The sequence below is a fragment of the Camelus dromedarius genome, chromosome 29 (assembly GCF_036321535.1).
Source record: "Camelus dromedarius isolate mCamDro1 chromosome 29, mCamDro1.pat, whole genome shotgun sequence".
NCBI lineage: Eukaryota > Metazoa > Chordata > Mammalia > Artiodactyla > Camelidae > Camelus > Camelus dromedarius.
The window spans coordinates 25,796,027-25,814,667 of NC_087464.1; the positions used below are offsets into that span (position 1 = coordinate 25,796,027).

At 55.9% G+C, this 18,641-nt stretch overlaps 1 protein-coding gene across 1 annotated transcript in view; it reads right to left on the minus strand.

The window, feature by feature from the left end:
- The window catches only part of THSD4 (thrombospondin type 1 domain containing 4), a 484,948-nt gene extending 468,481 nt beyond the window's left edge, over nucleotides 1-16,467 (minus strand). The window contains exon 1 of the mRNA XM_064480753.1: nucleotides 16,407-16,467. The gene's annotated coding sequence lies outside the window, so the exon portion shown is untranslated. The remainder of the gene's footprint in view (nucleotides 1-16,406) is intronic.
- Nucleotides 16,468-18,641: the final 2,174 nt, after the last annotated feature.

Sequence of the window (18,641 nt, forward strand, 5' to 3'; positions counted from 1 at the left end):
CTGACTTGTGCCTGCCTTTTCTCCCCATAACATGACACTACAGAAGAGCAAAGCCGTTTCTCAAGGACTTATTTTTTGTATTCCTGGTGCCTAGAACAGCGCCTGGGGCACAGGAGATGTTCCATGATGACAGAAAGCACTTATGTTCCTCTCACTGGAGAGCCTTTGCTTTGAGCATGGTTATGTTACTTTTTCAATGTGCTGATGCCCCGTCCAGGATCTGAAAAGAGACTTTCTCGTTTTGCAGTGACTGCTAATTGGAGTCGACACCACCGACGGCACACCTCACCCTACTCCTAAAGCCTCAGACACACACGTGAACAGCTGTGATGGGATGCAGGTCACCCCACCTAGGAATCAAAGACACCCAGACACAGCCTCCAGCCTTCGTCCCCACTCAGACTCGACCTCTCCCCAGCGTCCTCTGCCAAGAGTGGTCTGTGATCGCTGGGCTGCACGCATCAAAGGAGACAACCCCAGATGCCACAGCCCGAGCCCGGCACGGGAAGCACAGACTTCTCTGACGTGCCACCCAGGTCTTCTCCAGGACGATGGTGCCTCTCTTTCCGAAAACCAGTGTATTCCCCAGCCGCCTTCGGTCGATGGCAGGTGGCCGTGGGACTAACGGCAGCTTTGGCTCAGGCTGAGCTGCCCTCCTGGCCCATCTTCCCTTCCTTTTGACACAAGGCTCAGGTCCTGGCATCTACAAATGACCTCTTGGCACTCTGGCCAGCACCTGTGTCCATCTGTGTGCGCACACGCACACATGTACACACGCACACACTGGGGTAGGGGGCGCCACATGCACAAAGAGAACAAACCCATAGACGGAAAATACATTCATCCTCGAAACAGGGCTGGGTGAGATCCCAGGGGCGGGTGGAACACAGCTGCTCACTGTGATATTCTTTTAGAGAAAGTCGCTATCATACCGTACACGTTTACTGAGAAAAAACTGAAAACTATGGGAAAACATTAACAGGAAAACTGCAGCGAGGTGTGGCCTCACAGTCCAGGTGAGCCACTGTGAAAGGCTCTGGTTTCTTCTTTCCAGTCTTCTCTCTGTGCTCAACGCTCACGGATGTCATGTGCATATTTCACACACACAAAGTCACGTGCAGTTTTGCTTTCTATTTTTCATTTTAAATCATAAGCACCTCAGTAATATTCGGAAACATGTTAATTGCTCCATAATCGTTCACCCTGTGGAAGCTGGATAACACACCTAAGGAACTCCCTTGTTCAGAATCGTGAGGAGTATCTTTGTATAAACTTCTTTATCTGTTTCTCTGCTTAGTTCCTCATGGTAGGTTCCTAAAACCACAATCACTAAGCTGAAAAGTATGGCTATTTAAGGTCCTTCCTACATATGGGTTGTTTTCAACAAGAGTATATCCACTTAAAATCCCACTGCAGGGGGCGAAGTGCACACACTTGCCAACAGTGTTAGCATTACAGTCTTTTAAAATCTGACACACAATTAGTCAGGGTGGGCCAGCCGCCGCAGCACACCAGCCCGGGATTTCAGCGGCTTAACTTGCTTCCTGCTCACTTCATCGTCTGACGTGGGTTGGAAGGGGCATTCGGCTCCACACAGCCACGCGGGGACCCGGGGGCCCAGTCTCTTTGCATTTAGCGGCCCCTCCAGTGTCTACAGTCTTGGAACCCTTGTCTGTTTTTTCCCACTTTCCACCCAGTGAACAAACAGGGGAAATGAGAGAGCATGGGGGACCGAGCTAGCAGCTCTACAGAGGTCACTTAAACCACATCCACTCATACGGCACTACCTAGCATCCTCACGCGGCCACACCCAAGTGCAGGGGAGTGTGGAAAATGTGGTCTGTCTACGCCCAGGAGGAAGCCTTTGGGTGGACGACTTTGCCTGGTACAGGGTGGGCATTCAGTGCGTTAGTCATAACAGGCAAAGAGGCAAATCATTTTAACATGTATTCCTTTGATTATTAGTAAAGTTGGAACAGATTTTCGGTTTGACTGGCCATGTGTAACATCTCTTTCGTGAATTCTTCCCTCTTTTGCCAATTCTTCTGCAGAGCCCACGTTTTCAGCTGACTTTCGAGAAGCTCTTTCTATATTAAGGCCAGTAACCCTTATTTTGTCAAGTTCTTTCAGTTTGATTTTTGTCTTTTAATCCTGCTCATCACTTTTATGCAAATACGTTTTTATTTTATGTCTTTAAAATCTATACATTACTTCCTTTGTAACTTTCCTGCTTGACATCTTGTCACAGAATCCCACAGCACGAGAAAACTGGGAGAGTCTAACCCAACTCTTCACTTCCATGATTTTATAACCGTGATTCACAGATGAACAGGCTGATGCTCAGTGAAATAAGACGACTGGCGCAAAGTGTCACAGCCAATCAGAGGCAAAGCTAGGGCCAAAGGTTTTAAATTTGTATCAAGTGTCTGATACATGACAAGACGTGCCAGACACTATTCCAGCATTACGAGGTAGGTGCGACAGATACGCCCATCTTACAGAGAAGGAAACTGAGGCTGCGAGCAGTGCAGCACTGTGCCTGAGGTCACCAGAAGCAACATGCCTCCCGTAAGAGGCAGCGGCACGGTGGAGCCCTCGCCCACCTGCTGTGGGGCCGTGGCTCCTCTCCGCGCTCCATTCAGCTGCCTCCCAGGTGCCCTGACACGCTGTATCAGACACACCTTTCCAAGTAAGATGCTTGAGTTCACCTTTACCTGGCGCCCAGCACGCAAGCTGCAGGCGGGCCCAGACGGCGAGATGCTGTGCGGGAGCTTGAGCTCTGCCCCATTCACTCCACACCGGCCTTGGCCTTGAGCCCGGGGTGCTACCTCCGTGCCCCCACGCACTTGCCCCTCCAGGATGCAGCCCGGCTCCGTGTGGCTCGGCCGTAAATCAGCCGGCCTCGCGCTCTGCCCTCGGTGCTTCTGAACCTCGGAGGAAAGGATCTGCCTTTTCCGGCTCGGCTCCTGGGGTTTCTGCACTGACATTTGAGTTATGTCGTTATTTTTCTAAGCGATAGAAATCTAGTCAACGGTTTGCAGCGGTCACCGCTGTGCGGCGGAGGCCGGGAGGCCCCGCACGCCCTCACCCGGGGAGGCCAAAGCCCGGCCGCCGAGCCCGGGTCCCCGGCACGGCTCTGGGAGGGCCGGGGCCGCGGCTGGCAGCCTGGGCAGCGCGAGGCGGACAGCCACCTCGTGGACCGCGGGTGCTTCCAAGGAGACCGAGAGACGCAAGTCACTGGCGCCAAAGGCTGCCCAGAGGCCAAGGGGGACGATGAAAGGCACCTGCGTTTAGCAAGAGTAAGACGTTACCGCGGCCTTTCCCTGCAGCTCCGCGGCCAGCGGCGCCCGAGCCTGCCCGCCTCCCGCGCGCTCTGGCTGCCCCGCCGGCTCTCCCCGTGACCGGACCAGGCCCGAGGAGGCGCGCCCTCACCCACCGCGCCCATGGGCCGCGCGCGCCGGGCGGGGGCCCGCGCTCGGACCCTCCAATGCTCGCCCCGTGCTGAGGCCTCCGGGGCCCCGCTCCTCACCACCCACCCCGGCCTGCCCTGCCAGGGTCCTCCGGCCGCTGGGCCACCCGAGACGAGGGGCGGGAGCGCTGGTCACCAGCTCCACGCCGAGCCCTCCTCCTGCCGAGCGGCGGCGGCGGCGTCACCGTCCTCCCAGCGCGGAAGCGCAAAGCGCACCTGGGCCGCGGCGCTCCCCGCTCCCGCCAGCCCGGGGCGGCCCCTGCCTTCGCTCCGCCCTTCGTCTGTACTCTCTCCTAGACAACCCCCCCCCCCCCCCCCGCCTCCTGCCAGCCCATCCGGATCTCCGCCGCGAGGGTTTCTCTGGTTCCCGCGTGCACCTTGGCCACGAATCACACGGACGGATTTCTGGGTTCTCTGTTCTGCTCCGCGGATCTACGCGCCTGTCCCTCGCCGGCACCACTGGACTCGGGCACAGCGGCTCTACGTCTTCAAACCTGCAGGCTGATTCCTCCTACTTTCTTCTTCTTTTTCAAGATTACTTTCAGAAGTTTAACGATATCTCGGTGTGGATTTCTTTGGGTTTATCTTGTTTGGAATTCACTAAGCTTCCTGAATCTGGAGGCTTCTGCCCCATCCCGACCGCGGGGTCTTCAGCAGTTAGTTCATTGAGCGATTATTCAGGGTCTCCCTCTACCTCTCTGCTAGAATTTCAAAGACACAAACGTTAGATCTTCTGTTCTAGTCCTGCGGGTCCCCGAGCATCAGTTCTTTCTTCCTCCACCCGGCCCTGTGTTTTTTTCTCTCTGTTGCCCAGATTGGGAGATTTTTACTCCTGTATCTTCAAGTTCACCATTCCTTCCTTTGTCATCTCCTGTTCTGCAGTTTAATCCACTCGGTGAGATTTCATTTCAGTTACTGTACTTTTCGTTCTAAACTTTTCATCTGATGCCTTTTGTTTCTTTGCTGAGTCTTCGTGTTTTTCCTCGCTTGTTGCACGTGTGTTCATAACTGCTCGCTGGCGCCTGCTTCAACAACCTTCCGGCGTCCTGTCACCTCAGAGTCGGCATCAACTGATTGTCTTTTCTCAGTAAGTGTGGGATCTCCATGTTTCTTGGTAAGACGGGTGATTTTCAGTTGAAACCTGGACATTTTAGGTATGTTAGGAAGCTTTAGATCTTATTTAAACCTTCCATTTTAGCTGGTTCCTCGGATACTGCCTCGGCAGAGGAAGGGGGACCCTACCCTACTACACCAGGTGGAGACAGAAGTCCAGGCTCCCCACTTGGCCTCCACTGACCCCCAAGGGGGAGGGGTACTGCTGCTGAGCAGGGGACGGAGCTCCAGCTGCCCTGCGGGTCTCCCCTGACACCTCCCCGGCTGGGGGGTGGGGTAGAGGGCCTCATCACTGTGCCTCCTGTGGCACCGCCGGTGGGGAGGGGGCCTGGGAAGCAGGAGGGGACACGTGGCCTCATCACTGCTGGGTGGCAGTTAAGAGTCCTTCCTCTCCACGAGGTCTTCTCTGACCACCCAGTGGGGAGGGCAAGGATGTCTCATTGCTGCTGGGTGGGAGTGAAAGTCCAGGCTCCCCACAAGTCTCTGAAACTGAGCAATGGGCCCTCAGAAGTGGCTATCACCTTTCATTTAGTCATGAAGAACGAGTGACCCCAGAGACAGAGGAGAACGGTTTACAGGAGGTCGAGTGGCAAGATGGTGGCAAAGTCAGGACTCAACGCCCATGCCCTTGGCTCCAAGACCAGGAGCTCCTAACGCACAGAAAGAACACCAGCCCCGCCCCCAACATAGTAACGCCAGATCTCACCGGCCAGAGGAGAGGAGCCGCCTCCCTTCACACCCTGCCAGACCCAGGCCAGGAAGCACACGTGGTTGTGCACCGCCATCCCCCAAACAACACAGACACACGTCGATTCAAGACAGACCTTCCATCCAACACACACAGCAAAAGCACCACGAGAGCCAAGAACCACGGCGTCACAGTCGCCTTCGGGGCCGGTGGTCTTCCATCTGGAGGCGGTCCTGGCTTTCCTACTGTTAGACTGTCTGAAACCAAGATACACCCAGGAGCTGTGGAACTGCGAGCAGCCAGCAGGCCAGGCGGCCCCCTCCTGGCTGGAGAGCTGGGTCTGCACCCAGCGGGAGGTGCCTGCCTTGGACCCGGGGCCAAGCGGTCTGAGCACAGCCCTGCTTACTCCCCGGCAAGGGAAAGCTGGTGACCCGGGAGGGGAGGCTGCTTTCTAACAGCCTTTGTTTTTGTTTCCATTTAAAAAGGTTAGTGACTTTACTGCATGTGGAAAGAACCGAAGTAATTTCAAAGAGGCTCCGCATGTTTTGGAGCTGACCAAAGACACAGACCAGCTGGGCGGGGGGGGGGTGGGGGGTGGTGGGGAGAAGCGGAAGAGAAGGAACACAGTCTATCCCGCATTCACCACGTGCCAGACATGCGCCTTGAGCTCCTTCCCATGCCTTCCCCTGGCTTCTGCAACAAAAATTCCAGCCGGAATCGAGCTCCGACCCCTCACGGTGGGCCGTCGGGCTGTCGCGAGTCGGGCCGAGTTGCTAGACTCCAGGAAGGTGCACGGTGATGGAACCACAGCTTCACAGTTTTCAATCTGAATCACGAAACAGAATGGTGTAACTATTCATAAAGTCACTGCATGCCTACATCTCAAAACAAGATGATCTCAATTTAAAAATTCACTAGAATAACTACTTAAGGGATTGCAAGTTGTGTTGAAGAAACTGCCTGCACTGGCATCAGCCAGGCTGGGAAATACCCACAGTCTTTTGACAGAACTTGTGAACTGAGCCATACTCTTATGAGCAGAACTTCAGTGAGAGATTCTGTGGACTACAGGCAGATTTTAACATGCACTCTTTTTATCTTATTTTTTTAACGGTCTCTCAGTTTAAAACAATTTTCGAATATTACCGTCATCTAGCCCAGGGTCAGCACACTGTGGCTGGTGGGCCAGACCTGACCCCCTGCCCTCTCTGTCACGTTTCCAAGTGGCTGAACAAACAGCGAAAGAAGAAAGTTATTTTGTGACGTGAAAATTATATGAAATTCAAGTTACAGCGCCCATAAATAAGGTTTCACTGCCCGTTCATTTATGTGTCGTTTATGGTGGCTTTCCTGCTCAAAAGGCAGAGTTGATTCATTGCAACATGGACCATATACTGTGCAAAGCTGAAATATTAACTCACTGGTGGCCCTTTACAGAAAAAAAAAAAAGTTTGCTGACCCCTGATCTAGACAGGCTGTGAAGTGGCGGTGCAGGACCAAGATCACACTGAGATGATGGCAGTAAGAACCAGCAGCAGCCGCCTGGCCCTTGAGGAAGCCAAGTAACCGCCCGGAGACACCAAACGGGCCTTTTACGAGCGACCCTCCGTGCAGTGCTGGAGATTAACAGTGACAACGTGAAAAGCCACATCTGAGCAAAATGATGCGTCGTGAGAATGCACCAAGCACACACGCACGCCCCTGCCACTTATCTCCAGGAAAAGCACAATCTTAAGTATGAGGGACCTGCATTCCGTGGGGTCTTCCAGAATGCAGCCCTCCCACAAAACAGGCTCCCACCGCCTCTCCCCCTCCCTCCACACGGTTTCCCACATTCGGGCGCCGTCCTCAGTCTCTGAATTCCCACCAACCTCAGTCTGATGTCCCTCTCCTGGGCCCCAGGCTTCCGACTGCCTAGTGTTTATCACACGGACCGTCTCCCCGCCAGCCCCTCCAAGGCTGTATGCGCCCCCAAGGCAGGAGTGCCATCCTCTTCATCTTTAAGATGGACAGACCTGCCCGTGCGCACGAAGGCGCACAGCAGGCCCTCCGCGTCACTAGCGGACCGAACACACGCCGCCCACGTGCCGCCGCCTCTGACCCCGCAGCCCGCCCCGTGAGCCCAGCCCGCTGCACAGACGAGGCGTCGGGAGCGCGGAGAGCTTGAGCCGTCCCCGGGCCGTGAGCGGCAGGCCGGCCTGGAACCCACGCGGGGACAGTGCAGGGCGCCGCCACGTGCGCGCTGCGGCCCAGGGAGCTCGGGCAGCAGGGGCAGCGAGCGCACGGGGACGCCCGCACGGAGCCGCTGAAGCGCGTCGGCACCGCGTCAGAAGCCGCCAAGACCATCCGCTTCACGGCGCTTCGCGAAAGAAGCCACTTACAGAGGACCGCGTGCTGTGCGACGCCATCTATCCGTGAGCCCGTATGAACTCCGACACAGCTCCGCGTGGAGCGGGGAAGCCCCAGCTCCCGGCGCCTCTCACGCTCCGGGGAGGAGTGAACGGCACCTAATACTGCTCACCAAGACCAGCACCCACTCTCCTTCTGGGTTCTCCCCCGAGGCCTCCCAGGGGCCTTTTCTCTGCAGACCCCTCAGCAGCTTAACGCTCTTAGAACAGCTCCTGCTTTGGACCTGGTAATTACATGACCAGGAACTGAATGTCCAAAATGGAATGTGAAGCGAAAGAAAAAGAAAAACAAAACCCAGCACACGGGACATTCAAGTTGGTAGTACTAATTTTCTGATTAGGGTAAAACACTCAAAAAATCCTAGATCCCTAACAGAGGAAGGAGAATGGCTAAGGAAACCGTGATGGAACAAAGCATGGAAACAGTCATTGTGCTTAAAAATGGGAAGCCCGACTAGGTCAAGAGAAATGTTAACATCATCTCATACTGTGTGGAAAAGACGTGCGTGAACTAAAATACAGGCAAGTATCAACGAGGAAACACTACCAGCAGCTAGTGGACCATGCAGATATTTGGGGGGAGGGGAGGAGGGGGAGGAGAGGAGGAAGGAGGAGGGGGAGGAGGGAGGGGGGAGGAAAGGAGGGAAGAGGGAAGGGAGGGAGTGGAGGGGAGGAGGGAGGGAAGGAGGAGAGGAGGGAGAAGGGGATGGGAAGAAGGAGGGGAGGAGGGAGGGGAGTAAAACTCAAGTTAAAAAATAACCCAGCTGTGGAATTATACAGTCTTTCTAGAAGGTCAGTTTGACCATATGTATCAAATACCTTAAGAGTATTTACATCTTTTATCCCAGGAACAGAACTGTGCATTAACAGCAGTACAAGAAATGCACAAAAGAAGCAGTTTTATTTATAAACAATATTGAAAAACGGAAAACAATCCAACATGTCCAAAATAGGGGTCTGTTTAAGCAAATATTAATGTTTCTAAAAATACACTGCAGCCACTTAGTAAATCACGCTTTGGAAGAATGTGGAATATTTAGTACATAAGGAAAATGTTTACTATGTATTGTTAAGCGAAAAAGTAGTGAACAAAACAATATCTTCAGCATAATACCAGTTTTATAGAACCGTGTGTGTGTGTGTGTGAGTGTGAGTGTGAGTGTGAGTGTGAGTGTGGAGAAAGACTTGAAAGACACACATTAAAAATAACGGTCATCATTAGCTGGGGAATTGTGGATGACTTTTATTTTTCTTCTTTGAGTTTTCTGTATTTCCTAAGTTTTCTACAATACACCTTACTGTGGTCATCAGAAAAAAATCAAGTGTTACATCTAAATAAAGAGCAAGTCACCAGCGCTGCCAGGGGCCACCTGGAGTCAGGAGCCGCAGACTCGCGGGGGCCGGACTGTCTCCGCGGCACCGAAACTTGGCAGACGCGGCAGAGACGGCTCAGGACACCTGGAGGTCACCTCTCCCAGGCAGGGAGGGGCCCACTGCACCCACGTGGCCTCTCCAGGACCTGTCTCAGTAGGCTTGGCAATGGCACAAGCCGAGGGCAGCACAAGTGCCTGGAGGAGAGGAGCTGGGCTCCCCTGCTCCCCCCAGAATAGGAACCCCGCCAGTACCGCGCCCCCACCAGTACCACGCCCCCCCCCCTGGCCAGGCAGGAGCACCACCCCTCCCGCCCGTCCCTTCAGGTCTCCCACAGCCGCCCACGGTAAAACACGAGCACCCTGTTGCGCTGCATCTGTCCTGCGGCTGCTACTTCACCCCTTCTCTAAGCAAAACGGTCAGCCTTACGTTTTAGGTTAAAAGTGGGCTGCACAGCCAGAAACGGGACTGAAGCACTGACACCCGCCTCAACGTGGGTGAACCCCGGCAGCACGGTTCCTAGTGAAAGACGCCAGTCACTGAAGACCACGTGTCGTGTGACTCCATTTATATAAAATGTCCAGAATCCAGAGAGACAAGAAAGTAGGTTTGTGGTTTCCACGGGCTGCCGGGGGGGGGGGGGGAGTGGGGAGTGACTTCTAATGGGCACTGAGTTCCTTTCAGAGGTGCTGAAAAGATTCTGGAAGGAGATAATGGTGATGGCTGCATAACTTCGTGAATAAACTAAAAACCACTGAAGTGTGCACTTCAAAATGGTGAATTTTATGGTATGTGAATTTTTACAAATTTCAAGTGGATTACAATTAGAATTTTAAGTGGTTACAATGAGACTTCTCCGTGAGTTACAATTACACTGAGGCCCTACCTGGCCCATGAGCCCCCAGAGTACTTATTCTGGAGCCAGATGACTTGGGACTCAGGTATCATTCTGACATCCACTTGCTGTGTGAGCCTGTGTAATTTCCTCAGCCTCTCTGAGCCTCAGTTTTCTAGCCTGTGGAGCAGGAGTAATAATGTCTAGCTCACGTGGATTGTTGAGAGGATTGAACAAGTTAATGCAGGGAAATCCCAGTCCCTGACACGGAGCTTCGAGAACAGCAGTGCCTCACCCTCAGCTGGCCCGCAGATCCTCTGAGCTTCAAGCAGAATGAAACCCTGGGCCTTGGCTAAAACAGCACCAAAATCAAGCCGGACCTGGGTCCTCGTCTGTTCTGGAAATGACACTAAATGGAAATAGAGGCTAGGACATCAGGCACACCCTGTGATGGCGCTTCAAAACTTGAAGACGAGGCTCGACTCCCAAGGCTCCCCTTATGACCAGCAGTAAACTCCCCGCCACAGTCTCAAAGGGCCTGGTGTCACTGTCGGGCTTGACCCTCTCAACCACTACATAACTGTTCCTACTCCTGGCATCAATCAAGGCTGAGGCGACAGGAGCTCAGAGAAATCAGAGGACGGGGCAGAGCTGGGATTTGCACCCAGGTCAGACCATCTCCACGGCTCTGACTTTTGCTTTCAAGGCAGCCGCCCTCTCTACGCACAGCCACTTTGCTCTGCGCTGTCTGGTCACAGTGAGGCTGGCCGTGGGCAGAGCTGCTGTGGAAGGGCTGTGCCACGAGGGGGCCTGGTGGCATCACTGCCCGGTCCACCAGCTCTGGCCACCAAGCATGGAGGTGGGGGCAGGGGACAGCGGTGTAACCCAAAGGGCAGCTGGAGGCCAGCGAGCCAGCAGCAAAGGGAGGGGCGAGGGGAACCAGCATTCAAGGCACGTGAGGGACAGAGGTCAACCAACCAGATCAACAGCCCTAAGCAAGGCCGCTTACATCCTTCCCATAGAGGTTCTAGTGTCTGGATTTAGCCAGAGAGGTGAGAAAAAGTGACAGCTACGATCCACTTGGCACTTCCACGTGCCTGAGACCGTGGTCAGCTTTTTATATCCTCATGAATCTCACCCATGGCATGTCTCTATCATCCCCAGTTCACAGGTGGGAAAACTACAGCCCAGGAGGGCGAGGAACTGTTCAGGGACCCCCAGCGTTGGGGAGCCAAGGCCTGGACTCAGGGAGTTGGCTCCGGAGGGCCTCCCACTCGGCATCATGGTGCTGCTGCCTGACCCGGAGCAGCAGGCTGACCCACTGCCAGAGATGGTGTCCGGCCAGTGTCAGACGCCTCCTCGATCTTTCTTGAAATGACAAGTGGTCGGAGTCACTGCAGGAAAGGACTTTACAGAAGGAAAAATCTGCTTGGCAACCACAAATCTGTAACTTGCTGATGTGATCGGAAGGTTTCCGAGAGCAGAGCAGCCGCCCAGCAGTCCGCGTATCCACTTTCATAAGGTGTTCATCTGAGCCTCCAAGAAAATGGTTAAGTCAAAGATGTCGCTTGTCACACACCCTGCCCCTCCCCCGCGGTCACATGGCTGCGTCTCTGCCGTGAATCAAAGGCCAAGCTCCCCTTTCATCAGAGGCCTATAGATAATTGCCTTGCGATTTCCCTGCTGGGACTCAGAGGGCCACGGCCTAAAGGGTTAACATCTCATTTCCTCTCATCTTTCAAGCCTTAATCCCCATCCCGAGCTGGGTGCATTCCAAGCCCACCTGGAGCAGGTCACGACGGGCCCCAGCCCACGGCTGGCCCTTCATTTCCCCTGGCAGGAGACTAGAGGGGGCGCCCATTAATCACTCATTACTCGGGTCCTCACTGCTGGCCAGCCCCCGGGCAGCCGGCCAGCGGGCGGGGAGGGTGGGGCAGGCCCGCCTGCCCCGCCCGCCCTCTGCCCGGCCTAGGTCATGGGCTGCCCGGTGCCACCCTTCTGGGACAACCGTGGCGTCGTCAACTGGCTCTCTGTCCTCTGGACCACACCCGAGAGGAGAGGGGATGAGGGAGAATGCTGCCCTGCCGGGCGGGGTACCACTCATGACCCACCCAGGCAGGCTCATCGGAGAAGACAGTGTGTGCTGTATGTTCGGTTGAAAGATTAGGTAAAAAGAAAGAGGCAAGCAAAAAGAGACCACTCTCCCGGGACAAGTAAGCATCAGTAAAGGGAACTGCTGCCTGCCTGCTCCTTAGGTTCTTCTCAGAGGAAGCTAAAGGGAAACCGGAGGGGGAAAGTGGACAGGGGAGAAGACGCTGAGTGGATAATTCATTATTATTACTACTGCACAGCTGGCAGGGTTTACTGGCTGGTTTGAATATAAGGCTGCAATGCTCAGCCCTTCAGACACAAAGCCCCCAGGGCGCAGGGAGCCTGAGGTTACACACTTTTTCTCCAGCACATCCAGCGCCGCCTGCCTGCCGAGCTCCGACTGGGTGCCAGGCAGTTAAGTGGGGTGAGAACCGACGGCGGGCGCCCACTAGGTGCTGGGCCTTGGCTCCGCTCCGAGTGCCCGGGCACCGGCCCCCACACAGCCCTCCAGGCTGTGCCCATCCTCTGTTGCAGACGGGGAGACTGAGGGTGGAGGTGCGAGGGGGTGAAGCACAGGCCTGCAGAATGAAGATGTGTCCGTGAGCAGACCTCACTCTGGGGAAGAGAGTGCAGCTCAGCCCGCCCGGGGCAGCAGTGCGTGGCACCGGGAGTCTCAGCTCGTTGTGACCCTAGGCAACCTGGGGCTCCAGACCAACCCACCCTGGGCCTTCTCCCTCAGCACTGGCTCAGGCCCAGAAATAATTCACAGTGACCTGCATGGGGGCTGGGCTTACCTGCCTTCATGGGGAGGGGGAGGGGAGCATGCTTTCAGGACTGAACTGAAGACCACTTTGGCCAAAAGAGGGCCCTGCTCCGTGGCTCACTCCTTAGAGTCAAGGTCAAGGCCTCAGTCAAGGATAACGTGGCTTAACTCACCCCCTGTCACTGGAACCTCACTGTAAAAACACGAGGGCAGGGGTCCTCAGACCGGAGCCTGCTGCCTGACGCCATCTTTAAAGTGCCCATTCCCGGAATCTGGGGTTTTTCCCCCCACCAGATCCTAATTCTGACTCAGCTGTTCCAAAGACAACCCTCTCAGGAAATAACGATACACTAGAAAGAGCACCAAACTGAGCTGGGCTGTAAGACTAGGGTTCAAGACCTGAGTCGTTGACCTCGGGCAAACAAGCCGCGTTTCCTCCCTTGTCCCCGGCACAGACGGCTGGGAGGAGCCTTTAATCCGCCAGCACACAGGGCTTGTTAAACAGGACCTGAAGGAGTTCATCGGGCCAACGAGGCTCCAGAAACCGGAGAAGTCAGTTTTGATGGGTTGGGGAAAGGAAAGAAGGCAAATACGGCCCAGAAGATGAGAGGTGGCCAGCCTCAGAGCACAGATCCTGCGGGGGGGCGGGGGTGGTGACAGCGGGACCCCAAAGGAGGGGAGAGTCAGCAGAGCGTCCTGCCTCAGCTGCCAGCGCAGCATTTCTAATCCACGACCTTCAAAGAGAAGCCAGTCAACAAACACATGAAGCCTTTAGATCTGCTCGTATGTAAATAAATGTCACCATTCTGCACACAAACTGAAAGACAGACAAAAGGCGGGAAAAGGACAGTAGAAGAGAAAGGAGGGAAAGCAGGATGGAAGGTTAAACTCAGTCAAGTTTTGAGGTTCACCGGTGCTGGCAGGGAGCTGGCTTTGTGCCCCCGGGCCAGGTAGAGGCCGGAGGACCAGAAGCCCCGGGGCTGCTCTGGAGACACATCTGGGTGGCTGGGGAGATGAGGCCTGCCCACCAGGATATGTCCAGGCTGAATACAGAGTCAGTGCAGAGAATGTGGGGGAGCACAGAAGGTGGGTTCAGGGAAGGGGGGAGGCGTGTGCCAGAGGGCAGGGATACACGTCCTGACAAGCCTGACACCAGCGAGGGGAGCTCTGACTTTCCAAGCTGGGGGTGGGGGGCATACAAGACCACGATAAAACGTCCAGGTACGCGGAATGAAGGGTTTCAGGCAGGGGAGGGTCGGGCTGCTCTTGGGTCAATCAAGTAGGCTGAAATTGAGGCAGGTTTTAAATGCCCAGATGAAGAATGACCTTGACGCCGCCATGTCCACACCAGCACTTCCACGTCTCTGGGTCTTTGCTCAAGCTCTTCCCCCTGCCTGGCAGGCCCTCCCTCCTGCCAGCTTTCCCCAGCTCCTTGAACTCCTCCTCTTGCTTCAAAGCCCAGCTATAATTTCCCTAGCTCCTCCCATGCAGGAAAATGTTTCTCCCTCATCTGTGTCTCCCCGATGTTTTGCAAAGTTTTGTGGTTGTTTCTTTACGTCCCTTTCTCTCCCAGGTGGCTATGTGTCACCCGCTAGCCTGTCAACAAATCAAGGGCAAGAATATGGTCTCGTTCTCAGTTTAAACCCCAGCACGTAGTAACAGTCCCTGGCACACAACGGATGCCCAAAAATACCGGTTGGAGAAGATTTAAATAGAAGTGAATACCAGAGAGCCACTGTGATACCTTGAAAGGAATGATGTGGCCAAATCAGAATTTTAGGAATATTAATCTGTCAGCATGAAAGAAGATGGATTAAAATGAAGAAAGGGGCTCGTGGCCAGGAGTCAAGAGGGGAGCCTATTACTGTAATGTGGACATGGCTTACAGAGCGGGCAGAGGGAACGGAGACAGGAAAACAATTTCCTGAGCTATCACAAGAGAATGTGGAAGGGACTTGGTAACGAATTAGCTATAAATGAGGGGGTGGGATGGGGAGCTGGGAGCCCTCAAACACTGAGACCCCAGCCAAAGGGAGGAAGGTGGTGCCATGGAGAGAAATGGGGGGGGGGTGCAGTAGGCTGGGCAAGCAGTTCCCAGCCTCTCTTTACAGTGAGCGATTGCAATCACAACAAACATTTCTGAGCCAAAAACAACAGCAACAATCCTCCGAGTCCAAAATATCCAAGCCCATCTCACTCCCCAACTCTGGACGGTTCTTTATTTACTTTTTCCTAACAGCCAATCAGAACCATTGCTTCATGGCAGGGGAGGCCGAAATGAAGACAAGGCCAGCCCGGCGCCCCGCCGGAAGGAGTTCTACAAGCTTAACCGACCAGCCTTCCTCACGGAGGCCACCCGGGTGGCTGCTCGTAGGGCCTCCTTGTTCTCATCACCCAAAGCCATCTCCAGGACCTCTGGGAATGCCTGCTCCGGCGCCGCAGAGGTGTGTAGGAAAGTCCCCGGACTTCCATCTGCTTCCTCTCGTTAATTCCAGGGCTGGGATTTTGTTTTCTAAAGGAATTCAACTATGGTGCCAGCAAAAGTCTAAAGGAATGGGGCAGTGCTGTATTTAAGTCACCTTTTTAAAATGTTTGCTTCTTTGTGTTCTGAGACCCAATAACATCCTATTAAGCAAACACCTCATCACCTTCAGCGATGCAGCAGAAGACATCGCGATGGAGGTGACGCGGGTTCTCAGAGCTGTGTGGTCTCTGGAAAAATGTTCAGACTTTTCTGTGCCTGGGCGCCTTCGGCTGGGGAACGACAGCTGGACCAGATGATTCCTTAGCCCTCTCGCAGGTCCCTTTTTCTCTTACTCCAAATTCCAACAGGCATCGCATGACCGCTTGGGCTACCCAGGTCCAAGGCTTCAGATTCACTTACTGCCTGCCAAGGGACGCGGGCTGCGTGGCGGGGGTCACAGAGGGGGCAGGGAAGACGCCAGCACGCGCAGTCAGCGGGCGGGGGCGGGGGCGGGCTGCTCGGGGGTCCCCGGACCCACCAGTTCCAGATGCTAAGTGGGCCTGAGAACAACCTGAAAGCCTCTTCCCAGTTTAGGGCTGATGTTTCAAAGAAAAAAATACTAACTTCCAGGGCGCTGCAGCTCCAACGTGGGCTGGCTCTGTAAGAGCCCAGCCTGCAGGCGCGCCGAGGGGCTGCAGGTACTCGGGCTGCACTCGAGGAAGAGTCCGGAGCCGGCGGAACAGCCCGTCCCCTCGGGCTCCCGAGGCGCCGGGCTGCAGCGGCCGCGCGGAGGCGCACGCGGGGCGGGGCTGCCCGCTCCCCAGCCCGGGCCCGAGGCTGGCGAGGCTGCGGCGGGGCGCGCGCGCGCTGCGTGTGTGCCCGCCCGTCCCCACCGGCCCCGGGACGCCCAGGCTGGCCGTCCCCGGAGTCCCCGAGCTGGAGGAGGGCGGAGGGTGAGTGCTGGCGCTGAGACAGAGCGGGTCCCCCGGGAAGGCAGGCGGGAGGAGGCGGCGCAGCCGTCGGCGTAGACCCGGCGCGCGCTGGCTCCCCTCGCCCGGGGCGGGCGCCCCGACACACCTACCGCGCCCGCCGCCCGCCCAGCATGCCCGGGGTCGGGACAGGCCCAAGAGCCGGGCAGCGACGCGGCCCGAGCGCGGGGGACGCGGGGGGACGCGGGGCGCTGGGTGCGGGCTGCGCTGCTCACCTGGCGGTCCGCGTCCCGGAGCGGCCGGCGGCCCCCTCGCCTCGCCCCCGCGTGCTTCCCGGCGCCGGGCAGCCCCGAGCCCGCCGCATGGACGGCCGCCGCCGCCGCCGCCGCCCCGCGCCCGTCCTGCACCGGCTCCGCTGCGCCCGGTTCCGCGTCGGGCTGCGCGGGCGGCCAGCGGCTCGGGCGCGCGGAGAGCTCTGCTCGGAGTGTGAGGCCGGGAGAGCCGCGCTCCGCGCTGCCTGCGTCCCTCCTCCTCCCCCCGCTCGCGGCCCCCCGCTGTCACCGGGAGCCGCTCGCACCGCCCCCTGGCGGTCGCCTCGGGAAGCACCGGCCCCCGACCCAGCCCCGAGCCCCAGAGGGGTGCCTGCAAGGATGCGCGCCACCGCGCCCATGGTACCCAGGGAACAGCTATCGTCTCGCAGAGGGGAGGGCAGTGGAGACCGCGGAAACGAGGGCAGGAGCCTGGAGCCTGGCAGGAGGGCGGCCCGAGGTCCGGACTGGCCAAGTAAGAGGAAAAAGTGCGACCAGGAGGTGAACCAGCTCAGGCCGGATGGTGGAAGGCTTTGAACTCCGCGCTAGTCTTATCCTGAGGTCATTGGGAGCCGCTGAAGGACCGAGGCACGGGAGGGACGGGGAACAACCACTCTGGCTGCAACAGGGTGAGGACAAGGCTGAAGCAGGGAGCCAGCAAGAACGTTTTTGCTGCAAACAAGAGCAGAGAAGGCCGCAGTGACTATAAGGGCAGCGAAGGAGGCGTCCTCATCTAAAGGGCACACGAGTCACACTCGCACACACACAAGATGAGACTCACCGGGCTCCTTCTGGAGCAGGGCGAAAGGAGAAGAGCCCTCCAAATTCTGCCTGGGGCTAGCCAGCACGGGGGAGGGAAAACACGCCTTCTGACAGCGGCATTCAGCATTTTTCTTGTCTTAGGGTCGTTCTGTGTGGGAAGAAAAAAGCCTGCTGCAAAACAGTAATAAAAAAAAATCAAACTTTAATCTGTAGCTCCAAACCCTTCTTTTTATTAATTGGCATATATGGCCCCGAAGAGGGCATGACCGTTACCCAGCCAGCTAGTGGCGGAGAATGACTGGCGCCTGGTGCCGCGCTACGTTCCTTGAATTCACGTGGAGGGTTTAGAGCCAGTGGGGCAGGGAATAGGGTGCAGGTGAGGAAACGGCCCTCCTCTCCCAGGAGAGGGTGAGGGTGACCTTAAGTATTTAAAGAGGCTGTCCAGCACAGGTAGTCTCCCTAGGTGAGCCTGTCTGTTTATGGCGGCCTCCCAAGCTGGCCTGCAGGGGCTTTTCTGAAGGTGCAGGTGCTGGGGTGGGACAGTGAAGGTGGCAGGACAGGAAAGCTCCCTGCCCCGGAGTCAGGCCAAGCCCGGGATGGGTGTGCGGTGTGGGAGCAGGAAGGAGAGCAACAGGGCAGAGAGCCCCGGGTGGGGGTGGGGGTGGGTTAACAAAAGAGAAAGTGACAACCCAAGAGATTAGGCCAAAGAAACAAAGCACCACCTCGGTGCTGACCACCTCAGACGGCTGGCCTGGAGCCTGGGCAGGGCCGGTTCTCCCCGACTCGCACTGGTTTAAGTGGGATGAACAATTCCACGCTCAAACAGATTTTGATTGGAGACAACTGGTGTGAGTGGGATTAAATTAATTCTGAGTGTCAGGAGTCCCTTGGGTCCAGATTAAGTGGCTCCAACAGCTCTGACCAGTTTGAACCATTTAAAGTGATAGAAAAATTATACAACATCGGAATATACTTAATGCCAATGAGTTGGACATTTAAAATGGCTAAAATGGTAAATTTTATGTAATGTGTATTTTGCTACAGTTTTAAAAAAGAAAACAAAACTAATGACACTCGTTCAAATTGGACTGACTTATTAACTTGTTGAAGAAATACGTGCTGAGTGAAGTGCGGGCCTCAGGGCTCAGAGGCAAAGGCGGGATGAAGACAACGCCCCAGTCCAAAGGCAGCTCAGAGCGAGGTGAGAAAGGCGCGAATCAGAGCGGCATACTAGCAGGTGGCGGGTGCAACTGGAGCATCTGCAGAAGGATCGGGGACTCGTGGGAGGGGAGCGGAAATCTGCGGTGTTCTGCCAGAGCTGAGCCTTAAAGGATGAGGGAGGTCCGCCAGGCAGGGCATGGTATGAGCAGGGTTTAGGAGCAAAGGATATGGGGTTAAAAAAAAACTAATTTTAGACATACAGACAAGTTGCAAAAATAG